This window comes from Callorhinus ursinus, unplaced genomic scaffold (assembly GCF_003265705.2).
Source record: "Callorhinus ursinus isolate GAN/ISIS: 27379988/994484 unplaced genomic scaffold, GSC_fseal_2.0 scaffold9, whole genome shotgun sequence".
Classification (NCBI taxonomy): domain Eukaryota; kingdom Metazoa; phylum Chordata; class Mammalia; order Carnivora; family Otariidae; genus Callorhinus; species Callorhinus ursinus.
The window spans coordinates 38354411-38378273 of NW_027397071.1; the positions used below are offsets into that span (position 1 = coordinate 38354411).

The window sequence follows — 23863 nt, forward strand, 5'->3', positions numbered from 1 at the left end:
TTAATAAGTGGGATATAGAGTTGGGCTATTATCTGCCCCAGTCTGGACATTCACCTGAGCTTTTTCTTTGCTTGAAACCATTTGAAATAGAGTAAATTGAAAGCTTTTCCAGCTGCCCTGGCACAGAAGGAAAGCAGAAGAAAACCTTCCCCCGCTCGCCTCATAGCATCATGGAAGCCCAGGGGTCTGAAGGGAGCTCACGGTTTCTACTCAAGAGTCTCCCAGAGACTCACCTCTGTGCCCAGTGCAGGTTGGCTTACACTTTGTTATTGTTGAGTTGGTTAGTTCACGGTTTTTTGTTGGTTGGTTGGGTTTTTTCAGGGGTCAGAAGAGGCTGCTGAATGTCCTATTACAGAAGATCAAATCTGACTAACCACAGTAAATGCTATTCTATATGATCTGGCCTTGAGAGTGGAAGGTAGCACCTAAGATCAAAAAGCCAATTTTAAGAATATCCTATGACCTTAGTCAACAGAAAACCTTATATCTGAAATTTCCTAAGTAACTTAGTGCTGAAATTTAATTAAGACAAAATCGTAGCTATTTTGAATTCATTTACTCTAAAACCAACCTTCAAAAGCAGACAAAATTTGTGGTCATAAACACCTGGACCAAGGTATGGGCAGAAGACACTACTCTTAAGGAGCCAGGAAGTTTAAAATCCAGCTAGTAACACAAAGTAATTCTCCAGCCTTCTTGGTAACCAAAACCCAAAAATTTAAATCAAATTAAATCTAATCTAACTTAATGTAATTCAAGAAATGTATCATGTAAAAGGGACAACCAAAGGTAGGTCATTAATTAAAATTTGAGCGCCTTCTGAGTTACCACATCATTCATTCATTCAGCAAATGTCTAATGAGCATCTGTCCTGTTCCATGACCCCGGCCTCTATCCTCATGAAACTCACTATAGTGCTGAGAGGGCGAGTAGATCACTTCTTCCAGTCCTAGAGTCACCCTTAAAGAAAATTAAATGGCATGGCTGCTGACGTATTGGTTCCTCAAGGAAACTTAAGTGCCAATGTAAAAAACATTATTGAGTCTCTGTTGGTGTCTTGAAATGAGGAGCAACAAATTTAGGAGCCATGGGTGAGAGAACCATCTCCAGGCTGGTAGGCAGAAAAAGGCCACCTCAGAACAAGGAGAATGCAGCAAGATGAAGGGCTCTGTTGGGGAGAAAATAAAGTGAGCTCTAGGGTAGGAGAGTGAAATACTGGGTTCAGAAGGAAGGAGCGTCTTTACATGAACTTCGATATCAAACCCCTTAGACCTCTTAGAAACCTCTACTGACCAGCGGCAACCATTTTACTACATCTGGAAAGACGAGATGTTGGCTAGTAATTTAGGATAAAAACTTTATTTCAAGAATCCTCTACTTGGGGGTGAATGAATACTCTCTCACTGGTTATCAGAGGTAAGAATGTAGACAGAGCAGGAAGGAAAAAAAAAAACCTTCAAGGCTAGCATTGAGGAGGCCTGGGTTCTAGGTTCTTCTCTAACACCAATAGTCATGAGATTGTTAGACAAACAACTTTAGCTTTTTATCTTATTCTCTCATACGCCAGTTGCAGATAATAGCGCTTACCCTGTCTAAACTCTCAGGGTTGCCAGGAGAATAAAAACAAAATGGATTTTAAGAAGTAAAGAAGGGACACATTTGAAAAGCTTATGCTTAATCTTCACAATTCAGTTCTGCCAGGTTGAGCCTCTTGGCTGAGAGAAACTAAAAAATATAAATAACATCTATAATAACAGTGACTGCTATGATTTACTGAGTGCTTAACACATGTATCAGGCACATATCTCATTTAATCTTTATGTCAATCCTACGAGGTTCTTATAATTATTGACCACATGCTACAAACGAAGAAACTGAGGCCCCGAGAAGTTAAATGTTTTGTGAAAAGACACACATCCGGTAAACGGAACTCAAATCCATCTGACTCCAAAGCCTAAGAGTTAAACAGCTAAGCTATTCTGGTTCTTAGTCATCTCTCAAGAAGCGCTTCATTTCAAATCAGTACAATTCGATTTGATTCAACCTACAAACATTATTGGCAGTAGGAAGACATTAACATATAGACTTTCAGAGTTCAGGTTGTTTACACATTTGCCAAAAACAGACACACGTACCCTTGCTAGAAGTTCCCAGCCTACTGAGCCATGAATGGAGACTGCAGTGGAAGCAAGGTGACTGCACAGGGAAGGGACCGAGCTCACATGTCCTGGCACTCATCACTTAGTTCCCTAGCAGAGCACAAAGCTGCTCTTGACACGAGGGTGGTAGGGTACCACCGGTGTTGAGAAAACAATTTTTTTCCCCATCTTATTCTTAACACACTACTTTATGCAGCTCTATTTAAGCTTCTGGTTCATGAGCCAAAATTCTCATCAGTGTAAGCTCATCCATGGAGAGAAAACAGAGTCAGTTCTCAAAATATCTTTGCCTCCAGCTTTCCAGAAATCCCATCTTCTTGATTGCTCAGTATAGTTCCAGGTATTAGAGGGATTTAAAACAAATATAAGGAGTGGCCCAATCCCCCAAGGTAGTTACAATAATAATCACAAACATTTATGGAGTGCTCACTTTTGTACCAGACATTGTTTTAGGTAATTATTGACTCACTGAATTCTCAAAACAACACTATGACGTAGGTATTGCCATTATCTCTCATTACAGTGAAGAAACCAAGACACAGAGAGTTTAAATGACTTGTCCAAATGTTGGACAGGGATTTAAATGTAGTAGTCCATCTCCAGGGCTGTTTTACATCATGCCACCCTACATGTCCCTCACGATGGGGGAGAAAACAGACCTGAGACAATTAAATAATACAATTAGCTAGCATATTTATTTCTATAATAAATAATCGATGAGAATGCTAATGGAGTTTAAAAGTAAGTTTACTAGGTGAAGGAAAGTTCATGGAGAATATAAAACTTGAACCCAAGAAATGTCCCTGTTTGTAATGTTTGCCCATTTTTCTTCACCCAAAAAGCACTTCTACATTTCATTTTGAGGTTTTTGGGGTTCTGTTGTTTTTAAAAAAACATATTTTTAGTCAGGTATAACATGTATGTAAGTAAGAAAACAAAACACTATTCTGACCTGTATTATTATAGCTTAATTTTACCTGTTTGAAATTTACAAAGGGAATTATACAATATGTACACGTTTGTGTCTCTGTTTGCTCACATCATACCTGTAAGACTCATTCATGTTGTGCGTAGCAGTAATTCATTAATTATTCCATTATGAATATATAACATAATTTTTCCATTCTATTGTGGATGAACAAAAGGTTATATTTTCAATTTTATTATCATTATTGTATGTTTCCTTTCCTGTCAAATGTACCATTTGTGTCGGGTTTCCAGGAACAGAATTACTGGGTCATAGGATAAGTGTATGTTCTCATTATCTTTTTGTTATTGGTCTACAGCCCAATTCCATTGTGATCAGAGGAAATACTACATGTGATTTTAATCCACTTGAATTTTTTTAAAGGCTTACTTTAGTGACTGGTATGCAGTTTTGTTAAATGTTTCATGTTTATTTGAAAAGAATGTGTATTCTGCAGCTTTTGGATGCAGAGTTGTATATACATGTCATTTAGGTCCAGTTTTTTAACTAAACTGTTGTTTAAATCTACTCTATCCTTACTCATATTTCGGTCTGTTAATGCTACAATTAAAAGAGGGAGAAAGCTATTAAAATCTCCAACTATGATTGTTGGATTGTCCATTGTTCTTAGTTTTGCCAGTTTTTGCTTGAACTGTTTTGAGTTAAGTGCATATCTTTTTAGATTAGTGGATATTGCGGGGCGCCTGGGCTCAGTCAGTTACGTGTCTGCCTTCGGCTCAGGTCATGGTCCCAGGGTCCTGGGATCAAGCCCCACATCGGGCTCCCGGAGTCTGCTTCTCCCTCTCCCTCTGCTGCTCCCCCTGCTTGTGCTGTCAAATAAATAAATTAAATCTTTAAAAAAAATGATTATTGGATATTGCTGTCAAAATGCCCATTTGGTTACTATTGACATGACTTTTTTCATTTTTAGCGTGACTAATCTTTCCTTAATATCTAAAATGTCTAATATCAGCTTCCTTTTGATTAGTGTCTGCAGGGTATATCCTTTTCCATTCTTTTCTTTTTCAACTTTTCTGTTCTGATATTTAAAAATGTGTATATTTAGGTAGCATAATAGTATTTTTATACAGTATGTCTTTTAATGGGAATATTTAGAGCCTTTATATTTAAATAACTATGGATATATCTGGATTTAGATCCACCAAATTCTTGTTCATTTCTCATTTCCAGTTGTTCTTTGTTCTTATATATTATTTTGTCTTTTTAAAAAATCAAGAAATTTTTTTATTTTTCCATTTTTTCTGTATTAGTCTGCTACTTCTACATTCTTGCATTATTCTTTTTCGTTGTTATCCTGCAAATTACATTACTTTTTCCTTGACTTATTAAAGTATAATATAATTTAATATCTTCACCAATTTCCAAACATTGCAAGTCTCTTACAACACTTTAATACTTAACCCTGCTTCTGCATTTTGACTATTATTGCCATGTATTTTATTTATTTTATTTATTTATCTGACAGAGAGAGAGAGACACAGCGAGAGAGGGAACACAAGCAGGGGGAGTGGGAGAGGGAGAAGCAGTCTTCCCGCTGAGCAGGGAGCCCGATGCGGGGCTCGATCCCAGGACCCTGGGACCATGACCTGAGCCGAAGGCAGATGCTTAACGACTGAGCCACCCAGGCGCCCCTATTGCCATGTATTTTAATTTCGCTAGACATTAGTATTTTTATCTTGCCCAAGGTTCATCTATATTTACCTTCACTTTAAACTTTCTTCTTGTTCTTCATTCCTTCTTTCATTTCTGTACTTCCATATGAGATCATTTCCTTTTACCTAAACAATTCCCTCTAATATTTAGTGTGAGCCTGCTATCAACAAATTCTCAGTTCTTGTTTGTCCACAGATATCTGTTTCATCTATACTTTGAAGAAATTAGGTTTGCAGCCTGATTATTATTATTTGCTTTCAACACCTTGAAGATGCCATTCCACTGACTTCTGAATCCATCATTTCTGTTGAAAAGGCATTTTCAGTCTTACTATTGCTTCTTTGAAGATTTTCTTTCCTGATAGACTTTGAGATTTTTCATTTTATCTTAGGTTCAGTAGCTTCATTCTGATGTGCTCAGGTATGGTTTTATTTGTATTTATGATGCTTAGGGTTCATGGAGCTTCGTGAAGTTGTTCCTTGAGGTCTTCATCAGTTTTGAAAAATCCTCAGCCAATACAGTTTCAAATGTTACTTCTGCCACATTCTTTCTCTCCCTGACTTCTGGAACTCCAAGTATACGTATGTCATACCAGTATTTCTCCAACTATTTATGATGAATATGTTCTCCTTTTATTTATAATCCCTTGCAGACCAATTCTGTCATAAAATATAAAGATTTTGTGACTAAATCAGTTGCTATAAATATTTGTAAATACTCTATCTTTCTTTACTTATCTTGTCAGGGACCAGCATGAGAAGTGGTCTCAGAATCATACTTTGAGAAGCACCATGTTAGATTTTTTTCACTGGTCTCATATGTCTGTTATGCTCTTTTTTTTTTTTTTTGGTCTTTCATCCTTTTATTCTCTATGCTTCAATCTGTTATGTTTTACTAACATTCTCAGCTTTATTAATATTCTCTTCTACCAAGTGTAATGAGCTACTAAACACATCTCTTGCATTCTTTCTTTTTTAAAGATTTTATTTATTTATTTGAGAGAGAGAGAGAGCTAGTAGGGGGAGGGGAAGAGGGAGAAGCAGATTCCCTGCAGAGCAGGGAGCCTGATGTGGGACTCGATCCCACGACCCTGGGATCATGACCTGAGCTGAAGGTAGATGCTTAACCGACTGAGCCACCCAGGCGACCCATCTCTTGCATTCTTAATTTTTGTTTTTCAGTTCTTGGATTTCTATTTGATCCTTGTTTATAGATTCCTGTGGGAAAATAACAAATTTGTACATCTCTTTTCTTAAACATATTAATTATAGTTATTTAAAAATGTCTGATGATCTCAGTATATCAATTACCTATAGTCTATTTGTATTTTCTCTTGAAATTCAGATATTTGGTCCTGTTTCCTGACATGCCTGGTAATTTTCTATTGGTTGTTTATACATTTTAAGTGAATCAATTATTTAAATTCTTCCTACACGGAGGATATTGTTTTCTTCTGAAAGATAGAGCATAGAGTCATCATCTTGATCCAGTAGGGAATGGTCTATTTCCAGTTTGCCCTCACTATTACAGTCTAGCTCTTCTGAGTCTCAACTGAGATTTTGTCATTTTTATCAGGACCCTTCCTCCTTCAGGGTCTGAACCACAGTTTCTGCCTCTTCCGTTATATGGGATTGCTTAAATCCCTGCTTCGACTTTTGGCCTCTTAACTGCTGGATTCTTCTTGGCTTCTCTTGTGCACAGTGTAAACTCTGCAGATTCTTCAAAGATTGTTGCATGCAGAATGCTGGCTCCGATATCTCTGGTTCTCTTTTCTCTAGGATCTTGGTCCTTCATATCATGACTCTCTTAGTATTCCTGTATATGAATTTTTGTCTTCCAATTCCACTGAAACTCCTGTAAGATCTAGGCCACTACTTTCTGTTTGGCCTCTGTGCTCCTTTTTTGTATTGCAAAGGTATTAAAGAGAAAAGACTGCAGAGAGGGTCATGCTTACCTCAATGCATTTTCTTTTCTCAGCTGTCTTGACTTCTCAAATTCTAGTCTCTTTGGTGCATTCTGATGCCTTCAAGCAGTAATTTATCCAGCTTCTTAGTGGGAGAGTTAGTCTGATAGCAGCTACTCCATTATGTCTGCAATCAGTGTGATCTTGTGAGGATTAAATAATGTATAAAAAATAGCTAGCATTACTAAATAATTATTCCTACTAAATAATTATTATTCCTACATGTTAGCTAACTTTTAGTTCAGGGGCATCTTCTAGTGTAATGTTCCTGGGAGTCCTTACTCCAAACTCCCAATTCCAACTGCTCTTTATTCTAATACTTGCCCCTGACATTGTCAGTACACAGATATGCCTTTAGGTTACATGGTCTTATGCACCAGACTTTCCCTGTGTCTGGTAATCTTTTATCACCGTATTCACAGTCTTCTAAAGAAGTGATTGTGTTTTTTTTTTTTTTAACAGCCCAAGCTATTTTCAAACCTAATCTCATGTAGACCTCAAGTAAATGTATCCAAAGCTACCTGTTTTACCCACAATTATTTCAACCCTCCAGATAGATAGATGGATAGAGAGATACTCCTGAGTTACATGTCTTGGAGCCCAAAAGCTCTGAGGAATCCAGCTTAAAAGCTACTATCATAGGGATAATTTCTGGACACTGCATCTCTTAGAACAAAATAATACTTAAACAATAATACCATAATTTGGAAAACATTGGGTATTTTACCCTTTTTAGGTCCCACTAGAGAAAAGTTTGGCACAGCTCAACCAAATTTCTGGTGATGTTTACACATCACTGCACTCTTTTGTGCTCACCAGAATCCAGATTGTCATTATATTCCCTCCATAACAACCTGAATATACACCAGAGCCAAGGTACCAGGCCTGTTTATCATCCAGAATAAACAAGCATCAGATGAAGCAACAGACAATCAAAGACAAGTCTGACCCAGGTCTAAATGTCAATCTTAGATTATTTGTTGCTAGAAGAGAACCACAATAGGACTAGAAAGGAAGAAGGAAAGAGAAAAGGCAAGCAACTGAACAGAAAGGTTAACTTCCTGGTCCCATGTGTTATCGTTTAGGCACAATGTCACTTTAGAAGGAATAGAGTTGAACAAATACAACAATTTTAAAACAATTCCAATCTTACTTTGGTTTATCAAAAATAGATAGATGATAGATGATATCTAATTCATAATCCAATTCTCCTCCCTCTTTTTAATAAACCTTTAAATTGAAGTATACAATTTAAAGAGGTAGAAATAATAAATGGACAGCTTAATGGCTTATTTCAAGTTGATCATGAGTGTGTAACCACTCCCCAAAGTCATGAAATAGAATGCTACAGAGACCTCAGAAACCCCTCATGTCCTTTCCCAATACTACCCTCTGTCTGTGCCCAAGAGGTAAACACTATCCCAAATATAGACTAACCTGGTCTGTTTTTGAATTTCATATAAATGAAATCCCACAGTATGTAGCTTTTAACATCTGTTGTCTTTTGTTATTATTTTGTGAGACTCGCCCACACCTCATTCTTTTTTCAGTGCTATATAGTGCTCCACAATATAAATAGACAATTTATTTATCCATTCTATATTGATGGACATTTTTATTATTTCCACATGTGGCTATTATGAATAAAGCTGCTATAAATATCTGTGTGCATGAAGTTCAGTGCTCACATATACTCATTTTATTTGAGCATATACCTAGAAGTGGCATGGCCAGGTTATAGGATATGCATTTGTTCAATTTTATTTTATTTTATTTTTTAAAGATTTTCTTTATTTATTTGAGAGAGAGAGAATGAGAGACAGAGAGCATGAGAGGGAGGAGAGTCAGAGGGAGAAGCAGACTCCCTGCCGAGCAGGGAGCCCGATGTGGGACTCGATCCCGGGACTCCAGGATCATGACCTGAGCCGAAGGCAGTCGCTTAACCAACTGAGCTACCCAGATGCCCGCATTTGTTCAATTTTAATAGACAGTAATAAACAGTTTGCCATGGAGGCTGTACTAATTGTACTCACATCAGCAGCATAAAAGAGGTCCATTTCCTGCCTATCCTTGCCAACACTTGGTTTTGTTGTCATTTTCGGTTTAGCCATTCTGGCACTATTTTTATCTCATTGGGGTTTTAATTTGCATTACCCTGATTAATAATGCAGTTGAGCATTCTTTCACTTATTTGTTGTCCATTTCACAATCCTTTTTTGTGAAGTGCTTGTTCAAGGGTCTTGCCTACTTAAGAACGCTTCTTGAAAGTCTCCTTCTTCCCTTCTCCTCTTCTCTCAGGAGCCTCTCCCTCATCCCAGCCCATGTGGCTGATCTGACACACTCCTTGCTCCCTCACCTCCTCTCCTTCATTTCTCTTAACACAGATTGACGTGGCCTACCTGCCATCGTTTTGTTCTTATCTCTCTGCTTCTTCTAATACTCAGATTCTCCCCAACAAAGGAGAGTCTGGGATGCAGCCAGCAGGAATCCTCCGCCTTCCTCCCCTGCTGCTAGTCTCTACCATCTTCCTGTTGCTGCCTCACCAAAAGTCTGTCAAGTTTCTCTTTCACACAGAAGTCTTTTGTAAGTTCCGTGAATCTTTCTAATTCCCTCTCATGACTCTACCACTCCCTTATGCTGTGGCGGCCACTTGGCACAGAATGAATTCTGAAGATGAGCTAGGAAAGAAAGGACATATGCAGGAGGCCACTCAAAGGTCTTGGATGTCAAATTTGACTCTTTCCCAGAAGAAGCGTGTTTTTCTGGGAGATGAGCCACACATTACAAAGAGCACAAGTTGCCTCCCAGCTCTCCTAATCTTCCTCTAGGGCAGACTCACGTCTCAGTAACCTCAAACCAAAGCCATTATCAGATTCTCTGTCCTTCCCCACCAAGGAAAACTACTTGGCCACACGCTGACAGGCACAGATGGTACCACCAGCTGCAAGTTTTTTGAGCTCTGTTGACTCTAAACTGCCCTTAGTCTTAATCTCTTTGCAGTTTGCTCAGTAGAATGGGAGATGGGGCCAAACTTCTAATCTGGGAATAAAATTTATGGGGGGAGATTTAGCAGGGTATGGTGAAGGGTGAGATGGCGTTAAGGATGCTGGCAAGATGCATGAGGAAAAAAAGCCCTGAAAGAAAATGTATGGATAGTCGAGTGAATTTGAAATTGTTTAAACAAAGGATCAGGGAAGAGGAACAAGGAGAGGAAAATATTCTTAGGTCTGATGATAATCTTTCTGCTGGTTTGAAACTAGAGCCAGGTCTTTGCATCATGAAAGTTATGTATCAAATAAGGAATGAAAGAAATAAAATGAAAGACCATTCCAAGGAAGTGTTCTCTGTCTGGTTAAAATACCCTAAATGACCATTCTGATTGTGTGAAGTGCCATCCAACAGACCTGGATGATTTCTTGTACTACAAAAAGCACTAAAAAAGCAACTATAAGAGTGATCTACATATATGCTGGGTCTTATATAAAATAAGAAAACATCATACAGTGCATGCATTTCTATCCAAAGATCTATCAACAAGGAAGCATGAAAGCTAGAAGACACTGATTGTGTATATTATTGTTAGGGACAACACTACCAGTTCTGACATCTTTCTCTCATCCTCCAAAGGTAAGAACCTCTGAATCTATATCCAACTTTTTATTATTTTTTACTGCTTTTCATACACAACTATTATGGAAAATGAGCCAAAAGGCCTAGAATAAGGTCTCTTTACCCCAAACATGGTTATACGTAAAATCTCGCCTTCATGAAAAAAAAGTGGAAAGATGGTGCCATCCACGCAGTCAAAGGAATGAGCAGTACCAGCAAAGAGGCATGGCTAGGGACACTATCTTCTCATCCTGAGGAATGGCACCATGACATTGTACATCTGCAACCCATGGACCTAGGCAGGCACTCAGGAGAAAGTTCAGTTATATAATAGCAAAGTATTTGTTTGAGTTTTTGCCATGTACCAGACACAACACTAAGAACTTTATATACACTCTCTCAGCAAATTCTCACAATTCTAGGAAGCTAGTTCCATTATTGACTTCCTCTATAGTTGGGACTTAGAGAGTTTAAGCAATGGAATGAGTTTCCCCAGGTGATACACGTGAGTGGCAGGTTTATAAAAACCCAAGGCCTGGACACTCAACAGTGTGGCTTTCTCTACTCTATACTTCAGAGGTCCTGGACAGGCTCCCAGTTTTCAATTTCTGAAGCATGCCCTGGAAACATCTGATTTAGCACTTTCTCCCTCTTCAAGATTTCTTTGGGCTATTTCTTCTGAAGTGCTTTGATCTTCATTTTTCCCAACTACAGTCTGACTATACACAGGTGAGTTTTTGTTTCATTTGAGTGTGATTAGGGGAGGACATTTTGGTTTGCTAGTTTTATTTATTTATTTTTTAAATGAATTTATAGATAACAAAAAGTAACCCAACAGGTGAAAAGAGAACATAATGCTAGTAGATTTGGCTAGTTTATATATGTATATTGCAATACCCAGAGCAACCACTAAAAATACTATACAAAGTGATATGCTGACAAACACTGTAAATAAATAAATATAGAATCCTCAAAAATGTTCAAGTAACTCTCAGGAGGATAAGAAAAGAGAAACATAGGGATGGGAAATGGAAGAAACAAACAGAAAACAAATAATAATATGGTAGACTTAAGCTCTAACATAGCAGTAATTTCCTTGCATGTAAATGGTCAAAAAACACCAGTTAAGTCAGAGATTTCTGCAGAGTGGATAAAAACAACAATCCAACAACATGCTGTCTGTAAGAATAGAAACATGCAACAACTTAGATCAATCTCAAGGAAATTATGCTGAGTTTAAAAAGCCAATATCAAAAGGTTACTTGATTCCATTTATGCAATATTCTTGAAATGACAAGATGATAGATACAGAGAACAGATTAGTAGAGAAAGGGAGGGAGTGGGGTATGGTCATAAAACAGTAGCACGAGATCCTTAGGGTGGGACTGTTCTATATCATGACTGTGTATTAGTCATGCAAACTTACACATGTGATAAAATTGCACAGAACTGAACACACACACACACACACACACACACACACACACACAATTTCATGTAAATCTGAATAGCTTGGTGGATGAAATCAATGTCAACTTTCTGGTTGTGATGTTAATCTATATTTCTGCAAGATGTATACCATTGAAGGTATACAGGACCTATCTGTATTATTTCTTACAACTGATGTGAATCTATAATTATCTAAAAATAAAAATAAACTGAAGAAGGAAACACACACTGAGAAGGAAGTCTCATCTACTTCTGTCTCTGCATCTCTCCATTCTCTTCTCCAGGAATAACCACGGAGGCTATTTTCTTACACATCCTGTCAGAGATAATCTACAGTCTCTCTACATATAAATATAGGTGAATGCATGCATACATATAGCTTTATAGTTTTTACACAAATTTTAACACCATACCCACTTTCTCCCAACATTACTTTGTTAATTTATATTTTTTAAAGTTCTTATTTAAATTCCAATTAGTTAACAGACAGTGTAATATCAGTTTCAGGTGTACAATATGGTGATTCAACACTTCCATACATCACCCTGTGCCCATCACGAGAGGTGCCCTCCTTAGTCCCCAACCCCCATCTCGCCCATCGCCCCACAAACCTCCCTTCTGGTAACCGTCAGTTGTTCTCTATAGTTAAGAGTCTGTTTATCAATTTATCTGTGAGTTTTCAGCAGTGACAGAGCTCCTTGTTTTAATAGCTGCACAGTATTCCAACCCATGAATGAATCCTGACTTACCTAGTTAATTCTTTCTTCACAGAAAAACATATCCAACAAAAAATAGACATGTAGTTTATTTCCAAATACTGCCTATAATAGACAATGCTCCAGGGTGGGCCAATGATCACTGACTCAGTTTTTTTTTTTAACCATATCTAACCATGATCCCGTACATACACCCTCAAAAAACAACCCTTGGTCCTGGACCTCTGGGAGCCAGGCCTACAAACACCAGTCACGTTATGGTGTGCTGGGCTCTGAACTTAGGAGATGCTGACCAGAGGCTTATTTATTTGTGCCCATGTCCCTGGTTTGGCATCACTCAGCTTCTCATCGTAAGTTAACTCTATTTTTAGGCTTATAACTTTTCTTTAGCAAAAGTGAACCTGTTCATAGTTTTCTGAAGATATTTTCCTCCACTTTATGAGGATGTTCCCTTCCAGTTCTCTCCCCATTACCTAGAACTCCCTCTTTTCTTATTTATTGACCTCCCTGCCATCTCTGCCATGACTTGTACTCCTTGAATGAATAATTTTTCTTGCAACCCCATTTTGGCAAGCAGCTCAATCAAAACTATAATTACCCTTTCTCCTTGAGTACAATGGAAGTAAGGTGTTCTAATATGCCTTGCAGGTGTATAAACATGTATAAATAGTGTGGTGTTTACAATAAGGGGGAGCAGGCATTCATATTTTGATACTGTATGCTCCTTCCCCCTTTTTTCTTCATGGAGCACCTCCCCTCATCTCTGTGCAATTTGCGAACTCCCAGAGAGGCACTTTAGACAGAATGGCAAGTACAAATTAATGAATTTTGCTATTAAAAAAATAAAGAGAAAAAGAAAACCTGGCCACTTCCCAATGCCTATTGCGGAAAGCCACAACAAAAGAGCATTTTTGGTTATTTTGTTTCCACAACGAGTCATAGCTCAGCTTATACACTGGTATGTGAGCTCATTTCTGCCAGTGAGTCAACAACGAAAAAAGTGCTGAGTGAACTGAATGTGTGTGTGTGTGTGTGTGTCAGGATTAGTGTAAGATTAAGGTACGATACATAAATGACATACCGTGACACATATATAATCATTTTTAAATTATTCCATGTAATGTTAAAACGTATGTCTCTAACGTTTAGTAAGTGCTTTCTATATATCCAATCAATGGGAATGCCTGTCCTTGTCAATGGTTTCTCTTAGATCATCTGTGTCTACACGTCAAATGTCTGTTTTATTACTGTTGCAATTGCCTGTGATTATGAAAGTTTAATACAAGTTAGGTGATGAAGCTTTTCTTTGGCTTTCCCTCTTCAGGCAAATATTCTGTAGCCCTTGCAATATTCCATTATGTGTAAGCTCTGCCTTCTCCCTAACCATTACTACTCTGCACAGCAGGACTATTTTAATGTCTGATCTATTCCACCAGGTGAAGCAAACAATTTAGACAGAGCACCACAGCTACTTGATATAGGATGTCCACATGTTTTTGCTCCCTTTTTTAATACACCCAAGCATCACATTTATTTTTTCAACAGCTGCTGCACATTGCACAGATTTCTTAATTAGCTAATGTTTGGAAAGCCCTTTGAAGATAAAAAGCCCTATATAAGTGCTAAGTGTTATTACTACCTTGACAAAAGAGTTCTCTTTTACCTTGGCTCACTGCGAAATGTGTGAGCTTTCCTTCTCTCTAACTAGCGCTAGTCAAACCACAGGCTACATAAATCACAGGAGAAAGAACTCAGAAATTCAGCTGTGGCCCCTAAACGCAGGCGCTCGGGCACCCTGGAGTGTTCCTTCGTGTCTTAATGTAATCTTTGCTGGGCAAGGAAACACATTTTCAGGCTCTAGAAAGCTTTGAGGGGAATGGAAAACAGGACCTCTTTCTTGCAAGAGCTCTTCGCACATTAAACTTACATTTGTTTCTCTTGGCTTGATTTTGGAAAACAAAGCAAATGTTGAGCTATCACAGATTGCATCCTTGCAAAGGGATACCCATGGCCTAGAGATGAAAAATGATTTTCATGAAACATAAATGTACAAGTTGCCTTCACCCCTTCCTCATTACCAGGAGGCAGGATACTAAAGAAAATCTACGGAGATGATGGGAAAAGGCAAAGAAAGCTTCTGCGTTTCAATGCTCACACCTTACTCCCACCCCACACACATCTTTGCTTATCCAGAACACTACCCTTCAAGGATGTAGAAGATGCAGCTTCTGTCCTGGAGAATTTCCCATTTTACTATTAATAAAACAATAACAGGGATGCCTGGGTGGCTCAGTCAGTTAGGTGGCCAACTCTTGGTTTCAGCTCAGGTCATGATCTCAGGGTCGTGAGATCGAGCCCTGCATTGAGCTCCAGGCTCAGCAGTCTGCTTGGGGGTTCTCTCATCTCGTTCTCCCTCTGCCTCTCCCCCTGCTTGCTCTCTCTCAGTCTTTCTCTCCCTCCCCTCCCTCTCTTAAATAAACAAATAAATCTTTAAAAAAAATTAAAAAAATAAAACGACAATAGTAACTTCCATGGGCACCTATCTACTAGGTCTCGTGCTCTGTGCCCTACATTATTTATTCCCCACAACAACCCAGAAAGGTATCTGTTATTAGTATCTCCATCTTACATGGGAGCAAACAGGCCAGGCAGTTCAAATGACATGCCCCAGGCTACCAAGTACGTAACGGAGGCATAACTTGAACCCAGGTTTTCCTGGCCACCAAACTGAGCTCCTTCAACAAACGATTACACTTCAGTGTCATTGTCATTAGAGCCACAAGTGTGGTACAAAGTAAGTATGGTGTCACTCCTGCTGCAGTTTTGTATTCTTGTAGAAACGTAGCAGAGGCCAGGAGCATTCTGGCTGGTACAATCAGGGAAGTCATTGGGAAAATGACTTTGATCACTTTGTAAGGAGACAGCTTTGCTACATGCGGCACAGTGTGAGAACTGACACACTCAGATCACCAGCTCGTGTGTTCACATTTGCTACTATTCCCATTTCAGAATTTATTCAAGGGAGACAAGGCAAAAATAATGGAAATGAATGGAAAGAACAATACCTGTGTTGTGGAAATGAGCTCTGTCCTTTGGTGCTAATTTAAATAAATTATTTTTTTATTTTTAAAGATAAATAAGTTATACCTAAATTCACTTAAAAAAATAAACTGTGCTATTACCAGTTTTTCCCAATGGTGCTGAAGTTTTACATCTGAGTACCTGGGAAGATATGACAGTGGTGACATTAACTGAGAGTCCCTTCTAGACTTAGGGGAAAAGAAATTGGGGACAAGGGAAATAACAGATTCTACCAAAAGATCCCAAGCTGGAAAATTTTCCATTAAAACCCCCAACTGTTAGGCAAAGACTATGCAAGCAGCTTTAGTACCGTCTGCCCATGCAGAGCTCTTAATCAGCCTGCTTCTCCTATCACTTGAAAGCTGCTGTCTCTGCTTCCTGGTGCCAAAGCACACTTATGGAACCAGGACACACTCGACAGGCTCCCATGCCAAGACAAAAACACGTTTTGGTGTCCTCCCTAAATGACACTAGGAGTAGAAAATACTATCTGTTATTACACCGCTCTAGGGCTGAAACACTTGTGAAGATCCATTCTCCACGTCAGCTTCGAAAAATCTCTTGGAACTGGGCACAGTTCATAGCTCCCTGCTGAAAAGCAGGAACAGGGATAGTGAGATGCTCAGTGGTTAAAGCTTGTTTGTGGCTAATCTATTAGACATTTGTTTTAAGAACAACATCCTTGTAAACCCTGTGATTCCTGTCAAGTCCCTGAGCTTGTTGACCTACAAAATGTAGATCAAAGACCAAATCTGCATTTCACACAAGATTCCTTCCAGGTTCTAGAAACAAAGTTGGCCAAGTTGCTGATTTGAAACCCAAAACATAAAGCACAACATATTGTCTCTCAGAAGTTATAATGTAGGGAAGATGGAAAGGTTCAGATATCAAGAAAGAGAATCGTTTTGAACTTACCACTGCCAGCAAGTGCCATCAAAGTTCTCTGTAACTTGGTCCGATCATTCTTCCCAGGTAGATGCTCCAGTACTCCCTTTTTGGTCTCCAAGCTTCCTCTAACTTGAACCACTTGCCTTTCTGTCTCCCATAAATCTTATATTTCCCACCTTCACTTCTGAATTCCAAGTATCACTTTTTTTCTGGGTTGCCTTTTCACTCCAACACACCATTTCCAAATCCTTTCCCTTGTTCAATTTCCATTTCATGTCACCTCCTCAGGGAAGCCTTTCTCTCAGGGAGAAGTATAAATAGCACCTCTGATTCATTTCTCATATGGAAACAAGTAATTTTCCCTGCATAATGATGCTGTTTAAAGGACATATTTTGGTAATGACTTTATTAGCCTGGAATCTCCTTGAGAGTGAGATCCATATCTGTTTCATCTTAGACCTTTTTTGGCTCTCAGTTCAGTACTTTGAAGAGCAAGGGATGCTAAATACAGATTTGTCTAATAAAAATTCACTCAACAGTCCTCACATTTATTATCACTTATTGCCAGGTACTATTCTAAGAGCTGGGGATATGCTATGAACAAATTTGGCTGGCCTTTCTGACATAATATAATTTATATTCTAAAGTATGGGACGACAATAAACAAAAAAAGTAAGCTGTGTAGAATAGCGGGTGATTACAAGTACAATGAGGTAAAATAAAGCAGAGAAGGAAAATAAAATAGATCAGAGTAGTTGAAATTTTAGATTGCATGGATGGATAGATAGATGGATGGATGCTTAGGTGAATGGAGTCATTACATGGTTAAAAAAACTGACTTTATCAGTGGGTGGGGGGCTTTCCCCAAACTCTGTCTATACTCTATATAAATTATTTTCTGGAGCCAAAAAAGTAATGCTCATCTCATCCACAATAATTTTAGAAAAACAGAGGGCAGAGAATCTGATTTCTCAATTTATTGCTATATTGACTTCAGGTACTCCTGAACAAGTCACTTTTGGTAACCTTGTAAAAAAAAATTAATGCCTATGACTTTATGAAGAACCAGTTTCTTTGGGCCTGAAAAAGCATGTTTTAATCTGGCAATACTCCCATAAAACGAAGGATCTTTTCAAATGAGAATTAACCATTGAAGATGGAAATATGAGAAGGAAGATTTTTACACTGAAATGTGGATGTGTTATCTGTTTATGCTAATTTAATCAAGTTTAGAATAAAGACAGTTTTCACAAAGCATTTGGGATTTCATATCTCCAGACCCACAGTGGCCAGTTCCTATATCACAAAGGAATTCATTAGGCTTATTATTACTAATTTACTAATTTTTATTTGCAACATGGAATGTGAGAGCATCATTTCATGTGTCACCATTCTAGAGATGAATGAGTATACAGTCCAAAAGGATGACCACATTTCTCATGCTTGGTCTCTGTTGCATTGTCACTGGAAAAATAGCAACAGGCATTACATTCTCTACGTTATTTCACAAATTGATTTCAATCTTAGCGAAAATATGTCTTTATAGCTAAAAGTCTACTTCAGCCTCAGTGTAAAACCACTGTGAATAAGAACATCTTTTCAGTGTTCCAAGCTAGCTCTTTGAAAGGAGAAAGCACCATAGCCATTCAAGGACATTTTCATTTCCATCATGATTTTCAAGGCTCACGATATCCTGGGTTGGGAATTTTCTGCCTTTCGTAGAGATAGTGTTGCTTCATGTCTAATGTGGCCTCTGAACATTTCACTCCAGTTTCAGGCTCCAAGGTTAGCCATGCACTTTTACTTGTTTCCTTCCCCTCTTCATTCCTATTTTCTGAGATCCTAAGATAGAAGTGGATAGAATGCTACAGAAGCAGGGCAGGGGAGGTCAGTGATCACAGCATCAGTGAAATGCTTTAATGCAACGACTCAGAATCAGATTGTCCAAGTTCATCTCCTAGCTCACACAACTGCAATTGCTATCTGTGTGACTTTGGGCAAGGTAGCTCAGTTCCTCTGTGCTACTGTTTTTCCTTTGGTAAAATAAAGATACTACAATAAAGTTGCCATGAAGGTTCATAAGTTACTATCTATAAATAGCTTACAGATAGTAAATGCCTGGTGCATGGTGAGCTCCACATAAGTATTTGTTATTAGTCGTTCTTCCGGCAAGTAGAAGAGGAAAAAAAGATATTCTTCTGTGGCCATGGTCCCAGCTTTCTCTGGCTAGGATTCAAAGCGATGTCCCTAGGCGCATTGACAGATTGGGAGGCAGGCCTCTTGAAGTGCGTGCCTGTAAGGGATAGAGGGGCTTCCCAGGAAATAATTCTTCCCCAATGCTGAGCCCCACAATTTGGACCTGGCAACAAAGCCTTGGTCTTAGTGGAGGGAAGAGTTATTCTGATTACATCTGATCTGACTCCAGACTAGTCTCCTAAGTCAAATAGACCTATATGGTTCTAGGGAGATAATGAGTTATATTAAAAAGGAAAGAGATAGGGGTGCCTGGGTGGCTCAGTCGTTAAGGATCTGCCTTCGGCTCAGGTCATGATCCCAGGGTCCTGGGATCGAGCCCCGCGTCCTGGGATCGAGCCCCACATCGGGCTCCCTGCTCTGCGGGAAGCCTGCTTCTCCCTCTCCCACTCCCCCTGCTTGTGTTCCCTCTCTCGCTGTGTCTCTCTCTGTCAAATAAATAAAATCTTTTTTTAAAAAAAGGAAAGAGATATTTTACTAAAAATTCTGTATAACACTGGAGAACAGACAACATGGTGCTGGGTCTGTCTCTGAAAAAAAGTATAAGACACTGATGGGAACACAGAGGCACTATCTTCCACTTCAGCAAAGGAGTGGTTGGGGCAGGGGGCAGCCGGGGGAGGGGGCACAAACCTCTCGGTGGTCAAAGACAGCCCAAATGGCACTTTGCTAAAGAAGGGCTAAAACTATTGATTACCCCAGCCCTCTGAATGCTGCTGGAACCTTTGGCTTTGTTACAATATGATAATGGCAACATGGCTCATAAACTACAAAGTCCTAAATAAATTTTACCCACTAAGCTTACAACCCTAAAACGTCAGGGAAAGGATAAATAAATTCATTCACTAAGCATTAAACAAACACTTCTTAAGTCCCTCCTGTGTCCCAGGCACTGTGTGTTAGGCACGAGGGATATGAGGGAGAGAAAAAGCAAGCAGGAGTCCGCCCTGGCAGAGCGGACAGTCGGGAGCGGTGAGAGACACCACCAGTCCCCAGGCTACTCGAAAGCAGTCAGTGCTCTGGAGGGGAAGGTACACAGTGCTGTGGGAGTATGTGAGGGCCATACAACCTGAATTTGGGGCACTGGTGAGGGCTTCTTCCCTGAGGAGTGACCTCTATACTGAGAGCTGTAGAAGAACTAAAATCTAGCCGGGCAGAGAGAGGGAGGAGGAGCATTCCGAGCCACGGCAACAGTATGTGCAAGGGTCCAGATGCTCGCTTTAGAGAAATTCTGTAAGCAGGGGTCAGCAAATGCTGGCCTCGGGCCACTGCCTACTTTTGCAAATCAAGTTTTGTTGGAACGTGGCCACGACCACTTGTTGGCATACTGTCTATAGCGGGTGTCATGCTGCAATGGCAGTACTCACTTCTGGTCGGCAAAGCTTAAAATAGTTACTATCTGGGCCCTTACAGAAAAAAAATTTTCTGAGCTGTGGACTAGAGCAGAGAGGGCAACTGGCAAAGCGGGCAGCCTTCTCCCGGGTAACTTCCTCCAGTATGATCCTGGTTTGGGATTGGACAGCAGTATAAGCAGAATGGAATGAGTTGACACTCTTCTGTGCACTTTACAAGTTAAATTCACAGCAACAGCCCCTGTGGCACCATGAAAGGTGCCTTTGTGGCATGTTTTTACATTTACACTTCATGGAACCTTTTTTTTAAGATTTTATTTATTTGTTTGTATGTGTGTGTGAGAGAGAGCACGCGCGCACAAGCGGGGGGAACGGCAGGCAGAGGGAGAAGCAGGCTTCCCACTGAGCAGGGAGCCCGATGCAGGACTTGATCCCAGGACCCTGGGATCATGACCTGAGCCGAAGGCAGGTGCTTAACTGACTGAGCCACCCAGGTGCCCCTCATGGAACCTTTTTAGAAGAGAGATTTTTATCCAAGTTACTGGAAGGCAACTGACTCACTGCCTGCTGCTGAGACCAAAAACTTTCTAGATTATGGCCTCAAACTTCCAGCAACATGAATAAACACAGTCTGACAAGTTACATGGCAAGCCCTCCTGAGGTGACATGCAGAAGGCGGATGGCACACCCAGGGTGGCCACACTGTCTGTTCCTGGCATCCAGTTCAGAGAGCTATCTATACTATACAAGCAAAGGACCTTTATTTTGGGGTTTTATAATAACAAAGGCTTTACTGAACTTTTGCCCTATTCAAAATTTAATACCTGCTTCTCTTGGAGCCTTCTCCCCTCCCCTTCTGTAATCCTACTCTCTTTTGTTCTTAGTCATATTTATTTCCTTTGCTCACAAGGATTCAGATAAATGTCTCCACGTCCTGTTCCCATAATACTCTGTGCATTCCACAGTGTTTCTTTCTTGCCATCTGCCCCATTCCTGTCAGATCCTTGAAGGCAAAGGTGTGTCCTTTTCACCATTTTAGGTCAGAGGGCTGGGGTAATCAATAGTTTTAGCCCTTCTTTAGCAAAGTACCTGAAATATTTGTGGGTCCTCAGTATATAGTTACTTAATGGATAAATGAAAAGGAAAAACTAATAATGATGGAATTAATACTATGGTTTACATATAATTTACTCTTCAGTTCATAAGCATAATTACATGAATAATGAGCCCTATGTTTCTGGTATCAGCCCCCATTTTCTTCAAACTAAAGAAATAGCCAGGGGTCGCTCAGATAACTTTCTCTTTTCCGGTGTAGTTTATGTCTTGTTCTGGTTTCTTGCTCCAGATTATGCAGGCCCCGATTCTCTGCCTCAGAGACCTACACTGTCATTTTCAAATACGGCCCTGCTAGAAAGGTCACTTCCTTACATCACAGATGTTAATACTTACTGTAAATACTTCTCAATCTCTCTTCTATAAAAGAGATTTAACTAGCTGTATTTCTGTGGAGTTTTGTTTATTCTAATTTTCCCTGCAAAGTGCTAGCTTTCAAATCTTATGCCTAGCCATGGTCCTATTTATCTGCTATAGTTTTCTGTTTTCAGCACTTGTATTTTCTGCCAGACCAGGGAGATGCAGGGGGTTTTTATCCAGAAGAAAAGGTGATTTCTTCATTGATTTCAAATGATGACACCAGGGGCACCTTGATACTTGCTGGATGGGAACTTTCCATTTAATCGTTTTATATCCACGACTACATAGAAGAAATCAAACCAAACAGGGAAAGACCTAAATTTTCTCAACAAAGTAAGGTGTCCAAAATGGGAGAAAGATCATGGTACATGGCAGTCATGTTGCAACCTTGTATCCTTATATTTTTTCTTATTCTTATCACTTAATTATTTTGGTAAGTAGATAATCCATGGGGGAAAAAACCGCATAGGTGATGTTTCAACAAACGCATGAATCAACTAGAACTGACCACACACACTTTTTTGCACTTAGGATCTACTGTCAAATGTCTAAAAATATAAATAGTAGACACTCCATTTTAGAAGCTAAATTAAAAATCAAAGGAAAAGAATTTTGGAGGGGTCAATCAGATTCGGTTTTTAAAAGCTCATGGACTTGAATTCACACATTTCTGGCCTGCTTTGAAAGCCAAAAAAGGGGTGCTGGACACAACTAAGCTGGGTTAAAAGCTAATTTCATGCACAGATTGACTTAAAGGGAAAACATGGCATAGGGGAAAGGAATTCTGAAATGGATTATGAATCAGCTTAGAGAAAATGAATTCAAGAAGTTAATTCTGAAAATAAGGAAACCTCCCAATGTGAAAAGGGAGGGACTCAGTCTGAGGTAGTAAAGCAATAGCTTTTTCTGATGCTGGCAGCTCTCTAATTTCACACCTACCACATATGTTTTGTCAGGTATTGTGGATAAGATAAGGACTTGAAGGAGAGAGTAAAGAAGAGAGACAAAGTGAGGAAAAGTAAAGGATTACATTTACAGGTAAATACATCTATGCTGTTGACACAAGACTGATAACCATGAATTAGACTAATGAACCTGATCTTTAGGAAAATTAAAGAGAGTGTAAATGGCTCTGTTAGTTTATCAATTTTCAGAATGGGGAAAAATGGAAAGGCTATGCTTGTCATTATTTTAAAAGAATTCTAGGAACTATTTTTACATACATACTACTCTAAGCTCTTGTGAATTCTTTCTTAAAAAGATCTTAATTACGTGGATGACACATTGATTTTCACTGGCACAGACCTCTGAGACTCTTAGGTCTTCGAATTATTTAAGATATTACAAAAAAAGTCGACTCACTATAGTGCTAAAGCAAAAAGAATAGCTTCAACTTCAGTAAGTATGGAAAGGAATCTAATTTTTAAAGAATTTTGTAAAAAGATGGATTCGTCTTAATAATTCTGTCCACAGTTTCCTTGATCCTTCAGAAGGTCAAAAGTCACTCATTTCCACAGTCTATCCACCTAACTGCCCAAACATCTAATATCTGTTTTTGGAGTTTTAAATGTTCCTTGTGCCAAGTTTCACATCACTCTGCTGAAAGAAATATTTGGTGTAATTTTTGTCAGAGAATAAAAACCTAGAATAAGAAGGCATAGGTGACAAAGAGTTTTGAGAACTTTTTAGCATATTAAAATATTCTTCCTTCACTTTACAGGAGGAAATTAAAGACAGATCTGATCTAAGAACTTTGTATTTCCAAATATATTTAGTTTAAAAAAAAAATCACAAGAGCCAAGAAGTGGAAGCAACCTAAGTATCCATTGACAGATGAATGGATAAACCAAATGTGATATACACATACACTGTGATATTATTCAGCCTTAAAAAGGAAGAAAAATCCTGTCATATGCTACAATGTGGATGAATGTTGAGAACACTATGTTAAGTCAAATAAGCCAGTTATAAAAAGCAAATTCTCTCTGATTCCACCTATATAAAGTATCTAAGTAGTATCTAAAAGTAGTCAAATTCATAGAGACAGAAAGTTAGAATGGTGGCTACCAGGCACAGGGGAGAATGGCGAGTTGTTTAATAGGTATAGACTTTCAGTTTTGCAAGATGAAAAAGTTCTGGAGATCTGTTGCATAATAACATGAATATACTTAATACCACTGAACCGTACACTCAAAATGGTTAAAATAGTAAACTTTATGTTATACTTTTACCATAATTAAAAAAAAAAGTTATGTTTCTGACTCATTTACATTTAATTC

At 39.0% G+C, this 23863-nt stretch overlaps 1 protein-coding gene across 3 annotated transcripts in view; it reads right to left on the reverse strand.

Moving 5' to 3' along the window:
- The window catches only part of ST6GALNAC3 (ST6 N-acetylgalactosaminide alpha-2,6-sialyltransferase 3), a 515010-nt gene that overhangs the window by 221368 nt on the left and 269779 nt on the right, over nucleotides 1–23863 (reverse strand). The window lies entirely within an intron of this gene.